Consider the following 21221-nt stretch of genomic DNA (forward strand, 5'->3'; position numbering starts at 1 on the left):
CAAGGAGAAGTAAAGAGGTTGCAAAACCACACTCGATGGCACTTGACAGGAATAGACAAGCTGGGGGACATCTGGAGGGGGGACTCACTGCTAACTTTTTAATCGCTGCAGTCGGACTACGACCTAGACCAGGGGGAACAATTGCAGGAATACTCCCATATGGAGGACAGGCTGCTCCTGGATCCCATGCCCACTAAGGCAGTCTCCCTAATATACAAAAAGATGATGTACAGCCGGACCCCCTTATCCAGTTGAGGGAGGATTGGACAGAAAATGCAGGCCCCCTGGAAGTAAAGGAATAATGGGTGCCTTGCAGTAGCCATACAAGCTTGGTTTCGCCTGGTACAACTGTGTGTGCTACATAGATTGTACCTCTCTAAATCCAGGATATATAGGGTGGGCCACTACGAATCAGCTGTGTGCAACAAGGGATGTGGGAACATAGGCACCTTTTATCACATGATCTGGGATTGTCCACTCATCCAATACTTTTGCAATACATTTATTGAGGTGATGAAGGCAGTCACCGGTTTGATAATCCCACTAGAGGCCAAGTGGCTGCGGTTGGGTATTGCAGGTGAAGACAAATGTCCCAAACACTCTAATAGATGGCTGGCTACCACTGCAGTGGTGGCAAAACGTAACTTGTCCAGACTTTGGGTAGAGAACAGACCACTAACAGTCAAGGAATGGGAAGACGACATTGACTGGTGTCAACTGGCAGAACGTGAAACATATCAAGCCAGAGGCTGCCCCCAAAGATTTGAAAAGATTTGGGGTTCATTGATACACTATAGGGGGGTTATCGATGCAGATTGAGTGGTGAAGAGGGTAAAGTAGTGGACAGTTTTGCCTCGAAGAAAGACTGTTGACAATTTTCTCCACAGTGTATTGCTCAGCTCTTGGAGTTGGGTGGTCGGGAGGCTTGTTAACGTTTGGTTCTATCAAGACACCCTGCGAGTGACATATAATGATTCTATCTGCTATCAAAATGTTTCTTTTGTTGTCGACTGCAAATTGCTGCTTAATATAAAGAATGAAACACAAATTAATAAGGTGTTAGAGTGTTAGTCAATTGGAGAGAGAGAGAGATCTAAAAACTGTGAAAAATGATTTAAGGAGTTTTTCACTGCCAAGACATGTAAAACTTAAGTACGCATGTCCTACATTAAAAAATATAATGCATCCTGCCCTTTGATCCTTAGAGTCTACCTTAGGGGTAACCTATAAGTATTAACACGCATTGGCAAAGCCAATAGGTCTCGGCAATCTCAGAGCTATAGGCGTTGGCAATAGAAATGCATGTTTGAGAAAGATAAAGCCAAAACGAAAAAGAAAGAAAATACAGACGAGCAGTCGAAGCTCAAAGACAGCGTCGATGACAAACTAGAGCTAATGGCCAAAAAGGCCAAAAGATTACAAACCGTCAAAAATCTGAAAGCAGCTGCCAAAACCACTGGCCAACCTGGTGACTCTCAGCCGAAGATCTCTAATATATTCACCCCGCTATCTAAGGAAGGATCGAACAACATCTTTAAAGAAGGGACACAACAATCAGCAATCATGGCTGACCAAAGGCAGCTAAGTGGTCAATGCAATGGAACTGGCAGTAATAGAAGTCTCACCACAGAACAACTCATCGTTGAATCCAAAACAGCTCCAGATCTGGATCAACTGAATCTGGTCCCAGGCATAACCCCGGAAAAAGAAAGTACTAGTCAAGTTATAACTACGTAGGAAAATGATCATTTCTCTCCCTTGATACAACCTTTCTTCAAGACGAAAATGCCAGATTCAGAGAACGAAGGATCTATTGAGGAAACAGACTTAGAGACAGACTCGGATATTTATGAAACAGGAGTCTCTATCTCAAGCGTGGAAAGTGGGACAAACGAAATTAGTGATGACCAACATCTTCATATAACAACCCTGGAGGTGTCTGACCCTATAGACACAAAAGAATTAAGTGAAACCGGTCAAGACATAATCTCAATCTCTAAGAAAAGGCTGGAAAAAAAGAGAACAAGACATAATAGACTACCTAAACCAACATATGATGAAACCTCTGATCCAGGGAGCAATCTGGAGCAAGTAAAAGCAATAATTAATCATATACGGAAAAGCTCAACTCCCAGACCTGCAGGAGAACCTGAACATCATCGGTATCCAAAAAGGGTTATAGCAGGGGGAGCCCAAAATCAACAGAGAGACAGTCATAGCTCGGCAAAGGCTACAGAGCCTTCATTGGGTGAAGTACTCAGTCACATCATGACTCTCCATTCTGATGTTAAAAAGGACATCAAGAGGAATCATACAGCTATACAGAAATTGCAAGGCGCTATCCAAAAAGTCAGCACAACCTGTTCAGAGATCGCAGGTAGAATGGCCTCGGAGGAAACTCACACAGAAAATATCGAATCTGACGTCACTCATCTTCAAACCCAGGGCAAACAACAGGCTGGTGTCATAAAAGACTTAATGTGAAAAGTTGAAGACCTCGAAAACAGAAGTAGAAGATACAACCTACGGTTTCTCGGAATTCCAGAGGGCGCAGAGGGCAGCGACCCAAAGGGCTTCATATCCAACCTTTTAAAATCTGCCCTTCCCGAACTTCAATCATGGGATATGGACAGGGAAATCCAGCGCGCCCACCAGTTCCCTCTAACACTTTCTAAATACACCAATAAGACAAATCAACATCCAAGAGCTATGTTGGTCAACTTCGGGAACTTTCTCTTACGAGAGGCTATCTATGATAATGCCAGACCGACTAATAAAAGAGAGTACAAAGGATTCACATTTTTTGTACGTCCAGATTTTGCTCATGCTACAGTGGAACGTCGATGGAGAATGCGACAACTCTTCACTCCATTCGAGCAAATCGGCGCAACTGTGCTTCTGCAAAATCCTGCGCGCCTAAGAATAATCTACAAGGGATTATCCAAAAATTTCACAAGCGAAATCCAGGCCGAAGCCTACCTAAAAGAAATCTCAGAAACAGTTAAAAAAAACTACGGGAGAACAGTTATAAACCGGAAAAGGGATCTGAGACATGTCTTTTCCAAGCAGAAGATATATTATCAGCTATCAAGAGGACTATGGGGCTGACTAGGAAAAGGTGGAAGGGTGGGGAGTGTGGGGAAATGACAACGTTCTATATATTAAAAAACATTTATAATATAAGGGCATATAGAAAGGTATTGAGAAAAATCTATCTTCATACATGACTTCCCCGCCCCTCTCCATTCATCTCACCTATATGCACTTATGGTCAGACCACCGGACGAACTGAGGCGTACTGGCCACTCGGATGCCCACACCTGGGTGCCCTATGACCCAGGAAGCCTCAATAGATGGTGGGGGGAGTGGGGTCGGGGGGCTTCAGGGAGGGCTGGGTCGGGACGGGTCGAGAGGGGAAGAAGGGGGGTTTCGGGGTGGGGGGACAATCCGACACACAGGAAAGAAACATGTAACAATCACAACCTGGAACAACTATCTAAGTATACTACAGCAGATACGGCTCAAACGTAGAGGGAAATTAAAAAAAAATATATATATATATATATGGCTAAGTTAAAAATACTTTCCATAAACATCTGTGGATTAAATGACATACGAAAAAGACAAAAGGTCGCAGTTGATCTCAGGTCAATCGGGGCTAGCATCGTGTGTCTCCAAGAGACTCATGTTGAAGGGTCTCAACGTCATCTCTTACAAATGCTTGGCTACAAACTGATCACACCCACAACACAAGCAACAAAAACATGTGGGGTGGCTATTCTGGCAATACATGGAGGGCTCCAGTTCACCCGATCGGTAGCTGATAAACATGGGAGATGGGCGATGGCAGAATGTAACTATGGACCCGGGAAGAGATTAACTATCTGTTCCGTATATGGATGGGTATACATCCTTTACAACGCAACTTTTACCACGCAGTGCTGTTACAACGCAGGTTTTACTACGCATACCATTACAATGCATTACACTGGGGGGCGCTCTAGGATAGGGAATACGTTTAATTTACTATCCAACACCTTCCCTAGTGTCCACGGGGACTGGAGTTGGAATAGTAAATTAAACTATTCACCATCCAGCACCCCCAAGTGTAATGCGTTGTAATGGTATGCGTAGTAAAACCTGCGTTGTAACAGCATGCGTGGTAAAAGCATGCGTTGTAACGTCATACATTCATATGGATGTGTCACAGATGATCCTGTTCTGCTAGAATTTGTCACTGGCGAACTAACACACTGGCCACTCCCAATAGTAATGTGTGGAGACTTTAATTTAAACCTACCTTCAGACGGGTCCTCACGACCCAACTTTAAATATCAGGGTAGGAAACCCAAGGTCTTTAATGCTTTCCAGGCTCTCTGTAACACACATGGGCTAACTGATAGCTGGCAACACGAGTACCCCCAACAATCAGGGTTTACATTTTTTTCCCATCCCCATTTGAAATTTGCTAGATTAGACTACACTGGTCTCCCATACCATTATTACTAAGTGTCATATAGACAAACTACCCAGGGTCTTATCAGACCACAATCCTTTAACTCTTAATATTGATATCGATAAAATCCAAAAAGAACAAAATTGCTGGACATATGAAAGGGCGGATTTTCTGGAATTCAACCTCAGTAGCGCCCCTCTAGAAGTGGTATGGGACACGTTTAAAGCGGGAATCAGGGGCGAAACTCTTCGATATTCTATTAGAAACAATCATGAAGCGAAACAAAAAATTACAGAATTACACCGGAAATTGGCAGAAGCAGAGGAGGGGCTTATCAGATCAATCGAAGAGGGTCTAAATACAATAACGGCACTACAGAAGGTGGCGGTCGCAAAAAATAGAATAATCGAATTTTTCGCAGAAAAAGCGATCTGTAAGGCCACAACCCATAAAGAAAAGGCATATGAGCTACGCGAACAAACTGGGCACCATCTGGCAATCCGAACTAGACAACAAAACACGGCCAACACAATTAAAGAGATCAAAGATCATAACAACGTGCTTAGACAAGACCCTGAAGAGATCAGATCTGAATTTAAGAGATATTATCAAAACCTCTATAGAGAGACCAATAACGACCAAGAACTAATCATGGAATACTTAGACCAACCTACAAGGACCCCACTCCCACAAACAGACCAAGATAATCTTGCCGCAACACCACAGCGGATCGAAATCTTACTATCCATAAATAGTTTAGCCCCAGGGAAAGCGGCAGGAATCGATGGTATTCCAGCCGAATTTTACGCCAATTTTCACAAATCAATCAAAGGAATACTAACAAATTTACTGACACAGGTTTTCCTTGGCGGCAAACCACCAAAATCATGGGCTCAGGCAAAAATCGTGGTTTTCCCAAAGAAAAATAAGGACCCAACTGAACTGGGTTCCTACCGCCCGATTACATTAATCAACTGCGATTCTAAAATTTACTCTCAATTATTAGCCACCCGGTTAGCGCCAATTATCCACAAGATTATTTCTCCGCGACAACACGGATTAGTCCCTGGTAGATCCACAACGGACATATACAAAGGGTACTCACACTCTTTGATGTGGCAGAAGCTGCAGGAGACCCTATGGCGCTTATACTCCTGGACGCCGAAAAGGCTTTCGATAGGGTCTCCTGGCAATACCTTTGGATAGCCATGTCAAAGAGTGGAATCAGCGATCAATTTGTAAATGCTATCCGTAGTTTATACCACAACCCAGAAGCTGTTGTCTTGATAAACGGCGGATTGTCGGGCAAGATCAAGGTGACTAGAGGGACGAGGCAGGGATGCCCGTGTTCTCCTTTACTATTCGCAATATTTATCGACCCATTTATTAGTAAGCTTGAGACTAATCAGAGTATATTACCCATTCATACTCCAAATGGAACCACTAAAATCCTCGCATATGCCCGTGATATTGCGATCACCACATGCAATCCCAGTATAACTGTCAAAATGATGGAAGAAGAGGCAATGCGGTTTGGAGAAATTTCTGGGTACAAATTAATTCCAGGCAAAACCCAAATAATCATTAATAAAAACACAAATTATAGAGATGAAAAGATCGTCGAGAATACTGTTTATCTGGGCGTTAACATCACTTCTAATCTAGATCAGCTAGTAAAAATCAATATGGATCCACTTTTGAAACAAACTGCGAAAAACCTCAGTACATTACATAACCTACATCTCATCTTAATTGGTCGATGTAATGTTATCAAAATGGTCTTTTTTCCAAAGTTTTTATACTTTTTTAGAACCATCTGCCTCAACTTCGACCACCAAATATTTAAGAAAATAGATAATATATTCACTCGATTCCTCTGGGGGTATAAAAAACCATGCAGGGCCTAAAGGTATATCTCGCTTCCAAAAGAGAGAGGGGGTCTTGCTGTGCCCAATCTCAAGATTTACTGGTGGGCTACCCTCCTCAAATACTGTAAGACTGACCTATGACAATCACTTCGAGAAAGTCCGCTTCAAAACACTAGCGGGCATATACGATGCCTGGAAACACATACATAAACTCCTTGGAATTGGCAGGTATTCCCACTACACGAGTCTTTGTCGAAATAACAACACCAGAAATATTCTCGGATAGTTGTATGAAAAGATGGGTCAATTTAGGGATCACCCGATGTGGTGCCTTCTTTTCATCAATCGGTTGTAAATCATTTGAAGAAGTAAAGAACGAATTTGGGCTAGCACATAGAGATTTTTTTAAATATCTGCAAATCAGAGATTTTCTAATCCAAAAGGGGGGTGGAACCGCAGAGTTTCATAAAATCCAGACAATAGAGTCAATCATTCATAATAATACAGTTAAAATAGGAGAAATATATAATAACCTAGTATCTTCAGTACCGATAGACATGGATAAACACAGTCTTAAATGGCAAAATAAACTAGAGATAAATGAGGATTCAGTCCAATTGGCATATCTACTATCGCAAACACTACTAATCTCAACCAGACTACAAGCACAATATTATATAACCTATTTTCAATTGTATTCCACACCCCATCAAATAGCTAAATGGAGTACAGGTAAAGGCACCCACTGTCCAAGATGTGCACTGTATGAAGCCGATATCATACATATTTTTGCCACATGTGACACACTGGGTCTCATCAGGCGCTAAATCTCTCAATTCTTGTCCAAAATCTGGAATACAAGAATAGAAATTACAACAACCGAAATAATGCTAGGCGTTGATGGAAATCTCAGGCAAAGGAAAAAACAGGGATTGATCTTCATTTCCATGGCTGTTTTCAGAATATGTTTAGCATCCAGCTGGCTGGATCCAAACCCTCCTACTTTTCAACAATGGCGGGGAAGACTCTTAGCTACATATAGCTTAGAAATAGCTATATATAGACAGAAGGGTTTGAAAAGGAAGAAAAGAGGGCTTGAAATCTGGGATCCTCTTACTCAGTGGATGCAACATCTGGAATCTTAAAATCAAAATCGTAATGTCTAACCCTTTGGAATCGATGTGAATTTATTATGAACTAACTCCTGTTTTTTTATCTAAATATGAATCAACGAGCCGTATCGTGATTGTGTTTTTTCTGTATTTCTCTCTCTTCTTTTTCTTTATATTAACCCTTTTCTTTTTATTTTAATTCCATTTCCTTTTCCAACAAGTTTTCATCTTTTGTTCTCACATTCATTCTCCAAATTGAAACAATCCATTAAAAGTGACCGGATGGGGGGGGGGGGAATGGGCGGGGGGGCTAGGCCAGAGTTGGCCTCTGTAAAAGGAAAAAACTTCAATAAATAATTGTTTAAAAAAATAAATGCATGTTTGTACGGGTCTTGGGATGGTTTAATTGCTATACACAAATGCATTAACATTGCCAACACCTATAGCTCTTGGATTGCCAAGACACAAGTGTGAGACCAATGATAACAAAGTGACAGTTTTGATATAGCACCAAGCACATTGTGGAGCCACAAACAGAGGCTTATTGTGCATGATGAGGTAAGGAAAGTGATATATTAGGTAGGCCACAACAATAAAGTCAAATTCGGAGCTCACGAACAAGACATTTGTTAAAGGGTCAAAACAAAGACAATTTGGTAGACCAAACAGGATAATTGATTTTTCACAATGCATACATTTAGATGGATCAACAACATAGTCAAAAGGAAGCCACTAAGGAGACATCAGAAGGTTACAAAGGAGAAAAGCTTTGTGTACAAAGGCGAGGGCCTGAGCAGCATAAATTACAGAATGCCCTGACCACTCATAAAACGTTTGTAATGGTGATGAGAGACAGAGGAAACACTGGACTGAAGCAGATTCCTTGGGTATCACAAAGTTAATTTACTTATGGGAATTAATTTTGAACCAGTGAAGGTGGTACTTTAGCGAGTGCTCGACTCTGAGGAGGATAGAGGGGTCACATACCAAATGTACACGCAACAGAGTATACAACAAATGTCGAAGTGCAAATGCTAGTACAATGCAATTCTTTTAATGTGCTGCTGGTCCACCACGCTCCTACATACCTGTCTTACTGGTCAACATGGGGCGTTTGTAGGGAGCAGTGAGGACCTGTCAATCATACTCCGGCATCATGGTAACCGATAGTGGTACGAACAGGCAGAGTGCTGGCTTTCAGCTCATGCTGCAGGCCTGTGCTAGAGAAGCACGTGACTCAACACTCTTCCCACATACCTGTGGGGAAGCTAACTGGCTGTAGCATATTGACTGACATAGATGATCTAGAAACAGAAGCCTGCAGCACACTCAGTAAACAAGCGTCAGTGATTGCCTTGTAAACACAACACCTCTGTCCCCTGCCAAATTAGCAAGAGTTTACCAGTTGTGGCGGGATCGCGCAGCCTTGGGTGAATTTCTTCTGGGGCTGCAGCATGAAGTGGTTTGCTGTCCCAAGAACGGCTGCACTGTGGATGTGCAGAGTCCTGGGCTGTGCTATAAATGCCAGTGCATACTACACAGCTTCTATGAAGCACTATCGCATGAAGGCTAATGGACTGAGCCAACTGTTTATTTTTTGGCATACTTTACCATGCACCATGACTTTCTCACCTTGGAGCCTCCGTTACTCCTTTGCATTTCATGGCTGCCCAATGCCTCAGTTTTCATAAAGTTGCAACACCAGCATGTCCCACAGCCCGTGGCCACAGCCGTTTTGAAATGGCAGGGGAAGCGCTGACTCTTCCTGGGCTCCCAGTGATTTGAGGTGCGCTCTAATGGTTTAAAGTGTGGTGGACCAGTCACCCATTTCCAAATATAACAAATTAGTCCCGAAACAATACATGAAAATGGCTGCTGTGTATGTTTAGCAGTAGTTGGACGGGGCGTTTGGGGAGGGCTAAACACCAGGAGAGGCATGACATATGCATGCCCTTGGTAAATGGGGAGAATGCAAAATGGAGCAACAACGATGCCAACAATTGGGAAGCCATGAGCGGGCTGAAAGCCCACAAAGCAGATACAGCATGTCTCGTTTCGAGATAGCGCATGCATGCTGTTTAGAGCCAAGACCTAAAAAAGAAGGTTTAGGCCTGTCAAAAGGTTTCTTTTGCCAGGTCGAAAGGGCAGTTTGAAACTGCACTACAGGCTGCAGTGGCAGGCCTGGGACTTGTTTTAAAGAACTACTTTAGTTAGTGGCACACTGAGTGCTGCAGGTGAATAAGTAGCATTTAATTTACAGGCCCTGGGTTCATGTAGGTCCATTTACTAGGAATTTATAAGTAAATTAAATTTGCCAATTAGGTGTAGGATAATTTTACCATGTTTAACACTTTCCATACTCATGACGAGCTCAGCTCGTCAAGAGGCACGGTTGAGCTGTGCTCATGACGAGCTGAGCTCATCATGGCCGTTGGAACGTTCACACACGGGTATAATTTCCCCACTGTGCTGAATGTTCCAAAATGGGTGTGGCTGAGCACAGCGCCACTGTGCACTGTGGCGAGCTGAGCTTGTTACACGCATGGCAGCGCCGCGTGCTGCCCCCCTCCCTCCCGCACATCAGGTGAAAACGCCCCGCAGCGAAGGGGTTAGACAAGTGGGCACAAGCACTTAAGCACTGATTAGCACTGAAAAAGAGTACAAAGTCCTTAAGCCAACAAAATAGCATTCAGCAAACAGAAGGGGTGAAGGTAAAACATTTTGGGGATACCATACCATGGATGTCAGATTTAACACACTTGCTTTTTTCCCTGGCCTACTTAGGGCAGCCAGGTGTCCTGCTAAAACTAGAAACCTCCAGCTACCTAATTGTCTCTTCATCCATGGTATGTTGGCCATGTTTGTCCCAAGCCTGGGTGGTTCCTCCTGCCTTGGCCATAAAGTGTCAAGTTTGGTCTCCTTTTCCAAGAACTTCCAATTGCCTACCTGGGGCTGTCCTGGAGCTTTGCTGACACGTGGGCCCTCTATTTCCTTTAACCACTGAATGTTGACATGGTCCATATCAAGAATTACTTTTAGTTGTCTGTCTCTAACAGTTGTTGGGAGCCCTATGCCCTGGCGTCTTTTTCTTGGTTGAGGTTGGTCTGTAAGCCTTGTTGCTTTCCTGGGGCTTAAATGCTAGGTGGTCTCTTGTGAATGATCCTGTAATCTGGGCTGAGTTTGACTGGTTGACTTGGGGGTTGGTCTCGTCTGGGGTTTGTAGGTTCTTCAGGGGAGCTGCTAGGCATCCCACAGGTTACCTCATCATTTTCTTTGCTCATTGCTGACATCACATGTTTTGCTGATAGCTGTTCTGAGGTCAACGTTTTTTTTTCTTACAGAGCTTTATATAGCGCGAACTTGACCTGAGTCAGATATCAGAGCGCTTTACATAGCACCAGTTGCATTACATGAGGACACGTTCATTTTTCTTAGGCATGGGGAGATTAAGTGATTTACCCAGAATCAGAGGATGTTCAGCTGTCATTGCCGAGACTCGAACCCAGTTCCCCAGATTCGAGGGGACAGCCCTAGCCGTAGGCCAACTCCTCTCCCCCATTGTTCTATTCGTACTGAATCGGTGAATCTTCAAACGTTAATGAAATTTGAGCAGGTCTGGTTTGTAGCAGATGGGGAGAGGTAAGCTGTTCCAGATTAATGCAATAACAAATGCTGAATGATGACAGGGTAGGAATTACTGCAGAGGGATATAGAGGGCATCTATTCCTTAAAAAGAGAAGTAAGGTAGGTATTACTGAAAGAATTATGAGGTGCTTTGTGATGAAAAGAAAAAGTATTGAAAGTGCCCAACTAACACATAGGAAGCTAGTGGAGTGCCTGAAGTAGAGGGGAATTTCCAAAGGTCCCATTGAAAAAGAATTTGAGACGAGGCCTCCTTTTGGATCACCTAAAGTTGGTGCACAACAACTGCAGGAACGCCAAATAACAGCAAGTTGCAATAATCAAGACGGGAAGATTAACTAGTGACTTGATCAGGGTTTGTTTGGAAGTCCTGGGAAGGTAAGAGATGATTCTCCCGATAACATTTAACAGGAAAAAAACAGGCAGCCAAATAGTTTTTAATATGAGATTTGAAAGTGAGCACCAGGTTAAATAAGTTGTGAACAGTAGGGGATCAGGAAGAACAAGTACTTAAAAAGGCCAGCTACTAGTTGGAGGACCAGGCCGAAGAGTTGCAAAAGACAAGAACATCAGTCTTCACAAAGGCATTTTTTAAATGGATCCTAGAGAGAAATTGATGCATGCTGCGATTTCAGAATAATGTGTGCGTCATCTGAGTAAGCAAATAAGTGAAGTCCAAATGAAGCCATGAGCTTGGCCAGGGGTGTAACATAAAGGCTGAAGAGAGACAGGCTCAGAGGGGAGCATTGTGGGACATCAATATAGATGTTTTTTTTAATCCAAGCAAAATTGAGCTCAAGTGCGACCAGAAATAAATTGTGTTGACAAGTTGAAGAGAGTGCCTGCAATTCTGACTTTCAACAATGTATGCAACAACAGAAAGCCTTGAGAATCAGTATTGAATGCTGCTGGCAAATCAAGGAGGATCAAAACTGCCAAGCCTCCTGCATCGGAAGTCATTTTAATATAATTTGTTGCAGCTCTAAGTATTGTCTCAGTGCTGAAGTTCAAACAGAAGCCGGATTGGTGAGAATGTAAACGAGAATTGTCTTCAATGAAAGTGAACTGTTGGTGGTTAACACATCTTTCAGTGACTTTGCCCAGAAGTGGAAGAAGAGAGATAAGATAGTTAAAATTAATGAGCAAGCAAAGGTGTATTAAAGTGGAAATAATAAAGCAGAATTCCATGTCGCCAGGACAGAGCCAGATGATAAAGAAAAACTGCAAATGAAAGTTATCGGGGAAGCCATGGTAAGAGAACGGGCTTTGGCAATCTTAGCTGTGCCCAGGGGTCAAGTGGTGAGCCTGCAGAAACAGCCAGAAGTAGGGCTAGAGCTCAGTTTGGGGAATCGGTGCAAAAGAAGATGAGGAAGAAGAGGAAGTAGTGAGAAAGTGATGAGAAGTCATAAGCGGTAAGAGATGTGGATGACCCTACAGAGGGAAGGCAGGATTAAGTTTCAGAATTTTGACTTGAAATAACCCCCAGAGATCTGTACATAACGTCTGTGGTGAAGTTGTAGAGACATTTAAACAAGCAGCTTGAGCCAGGGATTTGTAGATGGTAAACACTTCTTCATTAGAGTTGGTAGAAGGCAGTACAGTCCTCCAAAATGTAAGAGGGACGACATTGTCACTCCAATTTCTTACAATATAATTTTGAGATGGTCAGAATTACTGTATTGCATGGTGCCACGGACTGATGGTAGGACTACGTATTCAGTGGAAGTTCATTGTCGAAAGCTGTGGAAATCTGGTCATTGTCGGACTTAAAAAAGGAACTAACATTGTCCAATAGAGCTGGTGAATCCTATACAGATATGGTCTATTTTGATTGTGTTTAGTGCTTCTTGCTTCTAAGGTGCATAGTCATTCATTCTCTGTGAGGTCGGGCAGCTCACTACTGAGAATTTGGGATTCTCTGCCCTTCCTTAATCTTAATTAATTTTTTTAACATCAGAACACCAAAATATAAAAGTGGACCTCTTGGCTTTATCAAGGGATCAGCTCATTAATGTATATAATACAGACCTTTTGTTTTTGTCAAAAATGTATAATAAAATGTACATTTAATATATTCACACTTTGCAAAGTTTAATAAAAGTGATAGTGAGATTTTTTTAAATTAAAAAATACATCAACAGGTCTTTGAGTCTTTCTTATAAAAAAATTGAGACTGAAAGTGCAGTCAAAGGACTCACCACATGAGATCCCTTTGCTTAAGACTCCAGTGGTCCATCTTGGAGTGCCTTAAAAATATGTAGCAAGCTCTCTTGGTGTAATGGATTCAATGACCCATGAGACTTACTGGTTAGGTTGAATCCTACCAGACAGCACAGCGGTCTAGTTTGCTAACGCCTTCTTGTGAGCATTCTGAACGCTTTCCTGGGAATGCATTTTACTCATTGCTTACCATAGGATTTGTGGTTTGTAACTCATAGTTGCTTGCTTTCTATTTGTGGGCTTTATGTGTTTTAGGCTGTCCAGCTTGAGTTCATTCCTCCTGTGGAGCATGGCCTATTTACTGTATTCACTTCCTGTAAACAGACCTTTAAATCTTGTTCGTAATAGGGGTGGGTGGAATATTCCATTCCACCTGCATAATTGGCGGAAAGTGGGCAACGCCACATTACTCCTGTAACACAGAGTTTCAGCCAAATTTCGCCACTTTCTGCATGATGGGATAGGAGGATGTGTGGTAAGATTTCTAATTTATGCGGTCGCAGGCGGTCTCAACTGTCAGAAGGATGAAGCCCGAGTACATAATCTGCAGAAGCTGCAGCAAAATCAATGCAAGTAGCTGCGCCCTCTGTCGCACCGTGTAATGCCTTGTGCTGATTTTTCAGCGGGAACACATTACTTGTGCTAAATTACTGGGTGAATAGCGCACTGTGCCGAATTTCGCTCGTAGGGGGAACTCCACAGAATCTCGTGGAGCTTTTTACAGCTCCAGGGAATTCCACCGAGTAAAATTCCAAGAGTTCTGCCCACCGTTTGTTCTTAACCTGTAATGTTTGCTTTGCATTCAAAGACAGAGGTCAAAGGGCAGGCTCTATCTTCTGCGGGAGATTGGTGTTTACTTTTCTTTCTCTGACTTCAAAGTGAGAGAATTTATGTGACAATCTTGCTGTGAAAGGAGAGGCTTTTTCTAGCACACAAGAACATGTAAACATCCTATATAAACTGTGCTGATCTTTCTTAATATCTCAGAATCAGTAAAGTACATATTAAGCACTTTTCTTGTTATACTGAAGTATGGTGGAAAACAAATATTTGAATATAATCAAAACAGATCAATACAGTAGAAGATGACATTTTCACACAATATCATTTGTGCATGGGGTAGATTTACAAACAATTTGTGCTAGATTAGTATCCCAAAAGTGACACTAACTAGAAAAATGTTTTATTCCTATTTTATTTTCCAATGCAAAACGTGTTTTGTGCTAGAAAGTAACCTGAAAGTAATGCAAAGCAGTGTGAAGCACTGCTTTGCGTTACTTAGCACCAACGGGACATTACATGGGTGGTACATGGATGTTCCCATGCAACCACCTATGCCTTTTTTGACATAAAACCCAATCTACAAACAATAGTAGCCAGGGTTTAGCGCCAAAAGTTAACACCATTTGAAAGGAAGTGTTAAAAGTAGAAATACTTTTATTTCTCCTTTCTTTTCTGACTTTGCATGTGTGCTGCACTTTGCAGCACACTACAAAGTAGGTAATCAAAGTGGAAATCTATCCCAAACTACCCCAGTCCACTCCAATCAACCCCACTATACTCTCTCTACCCCAATCTACCCACTTCTACTACAATCTACACCAAACTTCTTCACTCCACTACAATCAACTTCACTCTACTACAATAAAAACTCCTCTCCAATCTACCCCACTCTACTCCTGCCAATTGACATCGCTCCACTCAGGTCTAATCTACTCCACTCTAATCTACCCCACTCCACTCCATTCCACTCCACCCAATCTACCCCAATCTGCAGGACTCCATTCCAAATCACCCCACTCCACTCCAATATACCCCACTACAGTCTACCCCAGTCTTCCCAAATCTACCCCACCCACTCCACTTCAATCTACTCCATTCCATTCCACTCCACTCCACTACAAGCTACCTCAATCTACCTGACTCCAATCTATCCCAATCCACCCTACTCTACCTCAATCTCCTCCACCCTACTCTACCATCTCTACTCCACTCCAATATACCCCAGTTCACTCCACTCTACCCCACTTCACTCCACTCCAGTCTAACGCAATCTACTCAACTCCACTCCAATCTACCACACTCCACCACAATTTACTCCACTCCATTCGACCCCACTTCACTACAATGTATTCCAATCTATCCAACTACAATCCAATCTACCCCATTCTATTCCAATCTCCACTCCAATCTATCCCACTCAAATCAAATCCAATCTACCCCAATCTACCTCACCCCAATCTATCACAATATACCCAACTACAATCTATCCCACTCCAATCAAATCCAATCTACCCCAATCTACCTCACCTCAATCTATCACAATATACCCAACTACAATCTACCCCACTACAATGTAGCCCAATCTACTCCCTCCACTCCATCCCAATCTACCCCACTCCACCCCAATCTACCCCACTCCACTCCTGTCTACCCATTCCCCTCTACCCTACTCTACCCTACTCCACATCTGATCTACCCCATTCCAATCAACCCCACTCAACTGTACTTCACACTACCTCTCTCCAATTCAGTCTACACCAATCTACACCAAAGTACCCTGCGCTACCCCAATCTACCCCACTCCACTCGATCTACTACGTTCCACTCCAACAAGAACCCACCCAACACCAATCTACCACACTCAATTCCCATCTAACCCACACTTGATGAAAAAGGGTTCAGGCAGATCAGGTCGTTATACCCCTTTTCTAGGTTTGCCCGGCGTTAGCCGCTTCTCACCCAACTCACGATTACCAAATAAAGAGGCAGGCGCTGGAGACTGGAAGGCAGGAAACAGGAGTTTATTTCCGACGGAACAGAACACGTCAAATCAGACAACAGGGTATCTTCTCGAGGTGCTCTAACAAGTTTCTCTACGGCTCCGTCTTTTATACACAGGTTTATGATGTACAAACATTCCTAATTGTAATAAAGACACTTTGAAGTACGAAAAGGCATGCTTGGAATCCCAGCTTCAGGCCTATTCCCATACCGGTCACTCTGATGTTGTTTCCCCCTCCCAAATGTAACATGTGATCGTAATCTGCAGCCGGACATTCCAACCGGACACAAGGGCAAGAGGGGTGGTCGGATCTAAGGTTGAGCAGGCGATAAGATCACGTTTCGCTATGCGGGGCCGGGGGGGGTACATCCACGAGACCGAGGTTTATGACATGGGACTGGGTCGAGAGGCCAGGTGTAGCCGGGGGGGGTCATCAGAAGAGAGGAAGGGTGTTCCTGGGAGGAATGCAGGGGTGTCGGTCAGATCTAGGGGTGTGAAGGCCTTGAATAATCACCGTTCCTCTGATGTGAGGCGAGGTCCTACTGTAGGGGCAATAAACTGCATCTGTTGGACTAGGTGATGGCCTGGGATCGGGCCGGGCAATCGGGAGCAGGAGAGACCGGGGGCTGTCGGGGCGCGGGGGAATATTCGCGAGGCTGGGGAGTGGGGGAGAGAGAGAGAGAGAGAGAGATGCAGGTTATTGGCAGTGGCCAGAGAACGCACAAAATGGCTATTGTCTATGTTCGTGATGGGCCTAAAAGGGGGCCAGATGGCGGGGCCACTGCGCCGTGACTTTCGCTTTAACTTCAACAGTGGTGAGGGTGAACACAAATGAATGCTGCTTATGTACATATACATTGTCATTTTCCACAGTCGCCGCTTTTTAACATAAGTTAGGTCATTTGTGTTTTTATCATAGCTGACGGGGTGTACATATAGTCGTGTGTTATCAATGGAATAGCATTTGTCACTACTGATGGATTTACATATAACCGTGTGCAGTTGATGCGACATACGAGGTGGAATACATATAAATGAACATTTGTCGTATTTAAAAAGTGACCGATGAAACATTTTACAGACAAAAGTGGTTGAGGGAGGAATTTAGTCCAATACAAGTAATTAGTCCAAGGGGGGTAGAAAGTTCAGAAAAAGGGGGGGGTCTTCGCCACAGTGTCTTTTTGGTCGTGAGCCATCACTGGTAGGCTCTGGTAGTTTGTTTTCTTCCGTTGGCGCTGTTGAGCACCGGCGGTGGAGCTATAGGTCCAGCTCGGATCCTTCTTTACACGTCGCAGGGTGCGATCTGTCCTTTGTCGTTAGACCACAGTCCTGTTTCCTAATTAATCTCTTTTACGGGTGCCTCATGCTGGGCACCTGCATTTCTTTCTCGGTGTCAAAATCCACGTGGAAAGGATAGAAGGAGGTTTTGTCGGATAATCGAGGGAGGAGAGGGCGGAGTGGGACCAGATCTTTGGGACAAACCAAGGGAGCAAAGGGTGATGCGCAGGCAGGTCCATCAATCGGGCTCAAAGGGGCGGGGCTTCTGGCACGCGTGGGTCAACAAGTAGAGGGCTTCAAAGCAGCCCTCCGTTCCTTCATTTTCTGCGTTTGAGAGTGGTGCATCGTCCCGCGTCCCGTTGCTCTGCGGCTCCATCTTAGGTCGAGGTCACACGCCCTCATGATCTGTGGCCAGGCTGTGCGTCACATCCAGCCCCTCTCCTCCGGTGACTGTGTATCCTTGAATTGGTACAAAACAGGTTTTAGCGAACTGGCAAGAGAAGGCATTTATACATTTCAATTCCGTCCCAGATCTAGGTAGTTGGGTTATGTTTCATCGGTCACGGTCAGGAGTTATCACTGTGGAGCATGTATACAGGCATGTCTACTGAGTTTGTACCAAGTCTATTTGGCATTCATTCATGACGTATGTGGCTTTCTGACCCTAGCCCTGGCAGTCTTCTATCACCATGAGAGAGAGGGATGGTGGCTAAACATTCTTTTCTCGGGGGGGTGGCAACAGTTAATCGGGGTCATCCGTTATACTTCGAGGTATGGAGCTGGGGTCATTCAGGAGAAAACGGGGACGTTTGGATATCCGTACTTGGGTGCAGAGGGGTGGGGCAATCTGGGCATTGTTTCTAACGAGCTGAGAACAGAAAGCCACTGACATATAGTCCTCCTGTAAGAAGGCCAGATATGGGGACTTCAGTCGTCTAACCTGTCCTTTCCTTCATAGCCAATTCAAGTTCCATCATTTTACAGAAAGGAGAGGTAGTAACATGGCAAATTTCAATTGTTTTAGTTTCTGTCAATTTGCCGAACACCTTTGTGTTCGAAAACCAATTAGACTCGTGCCAGCGGGGCACAACGTTACCATACAAAGGAAGAGGGAACAGGGGGACCCTCGGAGGGAGAGTCGTCCTCATTTTAAATGAACTATTCGGTACACGTACAACATGAAGAGAGAGAAAAAGAGAGAGAGAGAGACGTGTACAGTAATAGGCCATTTAATGCGCACATAACACGAAACAGTAGAGTCACGTTATATAGAAACACAGACTGAGGGACAACGTAAATCCATATACTACGTACACATGAATTCAGGCGGGGGTACATGGATTATATGCAGAACTCAAGACAAAACATAGAACAGTACTTGGCCAAAAAATTTCCTCCTGCATGCTGCGCATCCTTAGTATCCTATTTAACTCGCCTGGCTGTCTTTTGCAGTTGGCCTCTGTTGCAAATATTTACACTTTCGTCAATTGTTCGGGAATTAATCCTGATCGAGCTAGCACTTACGGTGGGATCTTAGACATTTGACAATTTTCTGAGTCTTCCAAGAGGAGGGTACTTGGGTAAACCTCACCCTGGAATAGTCCTGAACCTTCCCCTATTTAGTTACCGCATGAACCTACTCGTAGGTGCACGTCATTCTTGGTTGCATTGTTCGTCGTGTATAGGGGCCATGCTCAGACCCCCTTTTTCCCCATTCCATCAGTCGTTCGTTCGTCACTCAAGTCATACGAAAACATCTCTTTTATCGAGTCAACGCATGCAACGTATATTCAGTCGAGTTATACACATCCGGTCATACACGCGTGCATTCATATCACCCAAAGTCGTCATGTCCTATGGGGCAGTCCGCATGGATAATGTATCACTTGTACCCGCGGAACCATGGCGTGTTGCTTAGGTCTTCTCCATTCTTTAGTCGATGTTCCGATGTGACCTGCAGAAAGAAGGGGAAAAAGAAGGGGTGGGGGCAGCGTTTTTAAGGCACATCCGCGCGCATAAACCCAAAAGGCTTTTACTTACCACGTATTCGACCTATCTCCGCGGGGTGCAGTCCCTTCCATCTCGGCGTTTTAAGCCCAGAGGGACTGGTAGTGTGGGAGGCGTAATCATTGATGGACTGCACATTGCATAGATTGCTCACGTGTGGTATTGCGGATCTTGTGTAGGGGGGGTGTCGAAACAAAAGGGCAGCCAGTGTAAAGTGGGGTGAACTCGTGTTCTCCTTCGAGGAGGCGGTGTGGTCTACAGTGGTACCGGGTCTGGTCTAGGGGCATCTGAAACAATTTCCCTGAGACATGTGGCATATAAAGTAAAACAGAACATCGGGACCTTAATCGATTTCCCTATGTTGCACAAAAGTTAAAAAAAGAAACACACGCAACAAACTTGGATCATTCACATTTTCAATATGTCTGGGTACTTTTCTTTTTAACCTTTCAGTAATCGACTTGCTTTATTTCGCCTGTATTTTACGTAGCTCGGAAACAATGGCTATGTATTCGAACTTACCAATCCAAGAGCTACGACTATTTTTGTTTTTCACAAAATCTTTATTTAAAAAATGTTTACGTACAAATGCAGGCCTACAACCACGTGGGCCAGCCACGGAGCAGACTGGAACTGTACATGAGGGCATTTAGACAAAGTTTTGAGAAATAATTATCAGCACTCCTATAAACAAGTAATCATAACATTTAGGGCATAAGTTAAAGGCCCTGCCAATCTCAGAAATTATATCAGACTCTATTAGTTCTAGAGTTGTTTAAAGATATCGACATGTCTTTTTATCAAGACAGGGGGTTCAAAAATATATAGTCCACTTATTTGTTTTTTCTTCAATCTTTATTCTTTCAATTCTCATAAAACAGGTATTTCCAGCAACAAGTAGAGATCACCAACACGTGTTTCGTCCTACACAAGGACTTTTTCAAGGCCAAAATCAAAAATTGTAAGCAGGGCTGGAGATGCGGGACGTGGAGTATGGAGGAAAAGGATCACCCGGTGTAGTGGCAGACCTTTTGCAGGCAAATTAGCGTATCAGCAAAGTGGGCTAATAACAAGTCAAGAAGTTAGCAATTACGAATATAAGGTGTGCTACCGGATTCCAAATACGGACACTCGGTGCAGGCTAGTAGTTCAACAAACAACCATAGTAAGTTGTAGAGCATTATAACTGCCGTCACATCTCTGTACCCCAAGCCGTCTCGGTTACATGAGGGCATATTTATTTAAGGAAAATATAACTGAGTCGGTGGTCGTTTTATTTCATCAAGGTACGATAAGTGCAATAAAATCATATCGAAAATTCATTGTGGGCAAGTATCATTAGTGTCAAAAAATTCAAACTTTCAATAATACTGTAATCAATGATGCGTCAGAACTTAATATCAATTCATTGTCCGAATGTCCAAGCAATACTCATCCCCTCCCGCCATGTGCTTCAAAAACTGCATACACATCTCATGATATCAAGTCTGAGTATCCGGAACACAACGGGGAATTGCGAGTTTCGTTTGTACCGGCGCCATTTTGGGTGGGGTCAGGTGGGTCCAAGTATAGTCAAAATGTCTCCACCAACTCAGGGTTGGATCAGAATCTCTTTCGGCAGTCCAGAAGTTCCGTTAAGGGGCTACAGAAGGGACCGGTGACATGAACCATTAATCAAAGAAAAAGGGAGGGGGCAACAATCTTTCCTACCGGGTCATACTGGTGTTCCACCGGAACTGATCAAATCCATAGTCTGCAGGATTTTTGGTCATTCAAACTGAGGCTGGCGTCAGCATGAGAGCGCCAACGTCTTGTGGCTACGTCTTGGTTGTTCTGCGGGCAATCATGGCAGT

Source organism: Lissotriton helveticus, chromosome 11, assembly GCF_964261635.1.
Source record: "Lissotriton helveticus chromosome 11, aLisHel1.1, whole genome shotgun sequence".
NCBI classification, from domain to species: Eukaryota; Metazoa; Chordata; class Amphibia; order Caudata; family Salamandridae; genus Lissotriton; species Lissotriton helveticus.